Raw genomic sequence first — 6,080 nt, 5'->3', positions numbered from 1 at the left:
GAAATATACTCTCATGCTTCACTTATATCTTTCTGAGAGTTGATAATAGTAATGGTAATTTGCACAAGATATGAATTTGGTCCCAATATGATGAATATTCAAGAGGGATATAATAAAAACTTTCATATAGATCACTGGATGTGATAAGCTTGATTCCTTGCAATAGTTTTGCGATATGAAGATGATAATACATGAGTTATGCTAGTGAGTAATTGTGTTTTAGTAAGAATATTGGTGTTAAGGTTTGTGATTCCCTATGCATGAACGTAAAGTCAATAGTTATGCAACAAAGTTGCATCATACTTATGGTGCATTATTCAGTCTTAGTTATGTTCAATACATGTTTATGTTTATGTTCATTTTTGGTTTTTTGATTGGTCGCTTCCCAATCTATTTGCTAGCCTCCACTTGTACTAAGCGTAAATACTGCTTGTGCATCCAATTCCTTAAACCTAAAGTTGTGCCAAATGACTCCACCATACCTACCTATATGTGGTATTTACATGCCGTTCCAAGTAAATTTGCATGTGTCAACTCTTATTTTTCAAAATGAATTTCCATTTTGTGTGTCCATACCGCTCATGAAGTGATAACCCACAAGTATAGGGGATCGTAACAGTTTTTGAGGGTAGAGTATTCAACCCAAATTTATAGATTCGACACAAGGGGAGCCAAAGAATATTTATAAGTATTAGCAGTTGAGTTGTCAATTCGACCACACCTGGAGATTAAATATCTACAACAAGGTGATCAGTAGCACAGTAATATGATAGTTTTGATAGTAGTGGTAACAGTAGCAGTAACGGTAACAGTGTAGCAATGATTTTGTAGCAAGTGTAACAGTAACAGCAACAATAGTAACTTAGCAAGAACAATATGTGGAAAATTCGTAGGCATTGGATCGGTGAATTCTCTGGATGATATTCATCATATAACAGTCATAACCTAGGGCGATACAAAACTAGCCCCAGTTCATAAATATAATGTAGGAATGTATTTGTAAATAGTAATACGTGTTTATGGAAAAGAACTTGCATGACATCTTTTGTCCTACCCTCCTGTGGCAGCAGGGTCCATAAGGAAACTAAGGGATATTAAGGCCTTCTTTTAATAGAGAACCGGAACAAAGCATGAACACATAGTGAACACATGAACTCCTGAAACTACGATCATCACCGGAAAGTATCCCAATTACTATCACACTGGGGTTTACGGATCATAACACGTAATAGGTGAATATGACTTGCAAGATCGGATCTAGAACATAGATATAATAGTGAAAACATAAATGGTTCAGATCTGAAATCATGGCACCCGGCCCCTAAGTGACAAGCATTAAGCATGGCAAAGTCATAACAACATCAATCTCAGAACATAGTGGATACTAGGGATCAAGCCCTAACAAAACTAACTCGATTACATGACGAATCTCATCCAACTCCTCACCGACCAGCGAGCCTACGAAGGAATTACTCACTCCCGGTGGGGAGCCTCATGGAATTGGTGATGGAGGGTTGGTGATGGCGAGGACCGAAGATTCCCCTCTCCGGAGCCCCAAACGGGATCTAGATCTAGCCTCCCGATGAACAACAGGAGGTGGCGGCTGCTTCGTATCGTGAAACGCGATGAAACTTCCTCTCCTATTTCTTTCTCCAAAAATAGGATTTTATAGCGTCGGAATTAGGGTCTGCTGGGCCACGAGGTGGGCACAACCCACTAGGGCGCGCCAGAGGGGGGGGGGGCACCCTGGTGTCTTGTGCCTAGCCTGGGGCCACCCTCCGGTGGTTCTTGGCTCCAATATTTTCTTTTATTATAAAACAATTCTCCAAAAAAGTTTCGTTCCATTCCAGGAACTTTTATTTCTGCACAAAAACAACACCATGGTAGTTCTGCTGAAAACAGCATCTGTGCGGGTTAGTTTCATTCAAATCATGCAAAGTAGAGTCCAAAACAAGAGCAAAAGTGTTAGGAAAAGTAGATACGATGGATTCGCATCATGAAGCGACAGGGGGTGGCCAGTATTTTCCATGCTAGGTATGTTATTTTCACAATGATTTCTTATTCACTTGTCATTGCACGAGAGTGTGGCAGGTAATATGGATTTCTAGTCCCGAAATGAAAATAATAATAATAATTTCCTTGGAAAGTATTGGTATGGAAAGCACCCATGGATATGACTAGCCATGGATTGTGAAAGAATGGTGGAAAGGAAATAAACTTTACTTTCTGTTTGGGAACTGATAACCCACAAGTGTAGGGGATAATTGTAGCCTCTTTCGATAACTAAGAGTGTCGAACCCAACGAGAAGCTAAAGGTAGAACAAATATTCTCTGAAGTCCTATCTGCCACTGATACGACTCTACGCACGCTTAGCGTTCACTTTACCTAGAACAAGTATCAAACTAGAAGTACTTTGTAGGTGTTGTAGGATAGGTCTGCAAGATAATAAAGAGCACGTAAATAAAAAGTAGGGGCTGTTTAGATAAAGAAGCAATAAAGTAAATATAGCGAGTGTGTAAAAGTGGTGGTAGGAGTTGTGAAATTATCCCTAAACAATTGACTACTTTACTAGACCGATATAAAGTTTTATGTGGGAGAGGCATAAGCTAACATACTTTCTCTTCTAGGGTCATATGCACTTATGATTGGAACTCTAGCAAGCATCCGCAACTACTAAAGATCATTGGTAAAACCCAACCATAGCATTAAAGCATCAAGTCCCCTTTATCCTATACGCCACAACCCCCTTACTTGGGTTTATGCTTCTGTCAGTCAAGCAACACACTATAAACGAATCATGAACGTATTACAACACCCTACGGAGGTAATCCCTCACGCTTGCGCGACACGGAGGGCACAATAGGACAACAACATAACCACAAACAAATTAAACCAATCATAGCAATTCATCGATCACTGGTAGGAGAACGAAAATCTACTCACACATCATAGGATGGACACACATCATTGGATAATAATATGAAGCATAAAGCACCATGTTCAAGTAGAGGGTACAGCGGGTTGCGGGAGAGTGGACCGCTGAATATAAAAGGAGTAAGGTGATGGAGATGTTGGTGAAGATGATGGCGGTGTTGGTGTAGATCGCAGTGATGATGATGGCCCCCGGAGGCGTTCCGGCGCCACCGGAAGCAAGGGGGAGAGAGCCCCCTTCTTCTTCTTCTTCTTCTTCCTTGACCTTCTCCGTAGATGGGAGAAGGGTTTACCCTCTGGTCCTTGGCTCCCATGGCACGGGAGGGGCGAGAGCCCCTCCGAGATTGGACCCGTCTCTCTGTCTCTCTCTGTTTCTGCATTCTCAGATTCTGCCCTTTCACCGTTTCTTTTATATCCGGAGATCCGTAACTCCGATTGGGTTGAAACTTTCACCCAGATTTTTCTCTGAAAATTAGCTTTCTTGCGGCAAAAGAAGAGCGTCAATCGCCTTATGGGGTTCCCACGAGGGTCAGGGGCATGCCCCCTGCCTCGTGGCCCCCTCAGGCACCGTCTTGTGTTGGTTTTCTTCCTAAAAATCATAAATATTCCAAAAATGATCTTTGTCCGTTTTTGTCCCGTTTGGACTCCGTTTGATATGGGGTTTCTGCAAAACATAAAACATGCAACAAACAGGAACTGTCACTGGGCACTGGATCAATATGTTAGTCCAAAAATAATATAAAAAGTTGCCAAAAGTATATGAAAGTTGAATGATATTGGCATGGAACAATAAAAGATTATAGATACGACGGAGACGTATCAGGAACCACCTATAATTTTTCTAGCATGGAAGATATTTGGAATTCTCGGTCGTTTTTGTTGACATGAAAAGCATGCCTCATAAAATAATTTTATCTCTAATTTAAGCCTTGATCTGTAGCACCTCTGCAAATCTCTGCTTCCCTTTGCGAAGGGCCTTTCCATTTACTTTTATGTAGTTTTTATTTTTATTTGAGTCTCCATCTTCTCTTATAAAGCACCAACTAGAGAACCCTATCATCATACTTGTGCATTGGATGTAGCTAATGTTGAGTGTGTTTCATGAATCGATCAATGACTGAGCATAATGGGCTAGGGATAACTTTCTTTATTGTTGATATTTTGAAAGACATGGTTGCTTGTTGGTATACTTGAGTATTGATGTTTTCATGTCAAATTATAGACTATTGCTTTGAATCACTCAAGTCTAAATATCCATGCTGCAAAAGAAAAGATTATATGATGAATGTGATAGGTAGCATTCCACATCAAAAATTCTCTTTTTATCATTTACCTACTCGAGGACGAGTAGGGATTAAGCTTGGGGATGCTTTATACATCTCCAACGTATCTATAATTTTTGATTGGTCCATGCTATTATAGTGTCATTTTTGGATGTTTTATATGTCATTATATACAATTGTATACAATTTTTTGGGACTAACCTATTAACTTAGTGCCCAGTGCTAGTTGCTATTTTTTGCAAGTTTTTGGCTTTTCAGAAAATCAATATCAAATGAAGTCCAAACGGAGAAAAAACTTTGGATTATTTTTTCTGGACAAGAAGAGACCCTAGAACGTTTGGGAGGACGCTGTTGGGGAACGTAGCAGAAATTCAAAATTTTCCTACGTGTCACCAAGATCTATCTATGGAGAAACCAACAATGAGGGTAAGGAGAGTGCATCTACATACCCTTGTAGATCGCTAAGCGGAAGCGTTCAAGAGAACGGGGTTGAAGGAGTCGTACTCGTCGTGATCCAAATCACCGGAGATCCTAGTGCCGAACGGACGGCACCTCCGCATTCAACACACGTACAGCCCGGTGACGTCTCCCATGCCTTGATCCAGCAAGGAGAGAGGGAGAGGTTGAGGAAGACTCTGTCCAGCAGCAGCACAACGGCGTGGTGGAGATGGAGGAGCGTGGAAATCCTGCAGGGCTTCGCCAAGCACCACGGGAGAGGAGGAGGGAGAGAGGTAGGGCTGCGCCAGGGAGAGGTGAAACTCATCTGTTGGCAGCCCCAAAACCCTCAAGTATATATAGGGGGAGAGGGAGGGCTGCGCCCCCACCTAGGGTTCCACCCCTAGGGGTGGCGGCCAGCCCAAACCCATCTAGGGTGCGTCCAAGGGGGGGAGAGGGGAAACTTGCCCCCCAAGTTAGGTGGGTGCGCCCCCTCCCCAAAACCCTAGGCGCCTTGGGCCCTTGTGGGGGGGCGCACCAGCCCACCTGGGGCTGGTACCCTCCCACACTTGGCCCATGCAGCCCTTCGGGGATGGTGGCCCTACTTGGTGGACCCCCGGGACCCTCCCGGTGGTCCCAGTATGTTATCGATAAAACCCGAAACTTTTCCGGTGACCAAAACAGGACTTCACATATATAAATCTTTACCTCCGGACCATTTCGGAACTCCTCGTGACGCTCGGGATCTCATCTGGGACTCCGAACAACATTCGGTAACGACATACAAACTTCCTTTATAACCCTAGCGTCATCGAACCTTAAGTGTGTAGACCCTACGGGTTCGGGAACCATGCAGACATGACCGAGACGTTCTCCGGCCAATAACCAACAGCGGGATCTGGATACCCATGTTGGCTCCCACATGTTCCACGATGATCTCATCGGATGAACCACGATGTCAAGGACTCAATCGATCCCGTATACAATTCCCTTTGTCTAGCGGTATAGTACTTGCCCGAGATTCGATCGTCGATATACCGATACCTTGTTCAATCTCGTTACCGGCAAGTCTCTTTACTCATTCTGTAACACATCATCCCGTGATCAACCCCTTGGTCACATTGTGCACATTATGATGATGTCCTACCGAGTGGGCCCAGAGATACCTCTCCGTTTACCGGAGTGACAAATCCCAGTCTCGGTTCGTGCCAACTCAACAGACACTTTCGGAGATACCTGTAGTGCACCTTTATAGCCACCCAGTTACGTTGTGACGTTTGGTACACCCAAAGCATTCCTACGGTATCCGGGAGTTGCACAATCTCATGGTCTAAGGAAATGATACTTGACATTAGAAAAGCTTTAGCATACGAACTACGATCTTTGTGCTAGGCTTAGGATTGGGTCATGTCCATCACATCATTCTCCTA

The sequence above is a fragment of the Triticum dicoccoides genome, chromosome 1B (genome assembly GCF_002162155.2).
Source record: "Triticum dicoccoides isolate Atlit2015 ecotype Zavitan chromosome 1B, WEW_v2.0, whole genome shotgun sequence".
Lineage (NCBI taxonomy): Eukaryota > Viridiplantae > Streptophyta > Magnoliopsida > Poales > Poaceae > Triticum > Triticum dicoccoides.
The sequence above is the reverse complement of the archived record's forward strand: the minus strand, read 5'-3'. Positions refer to the sequence as shown.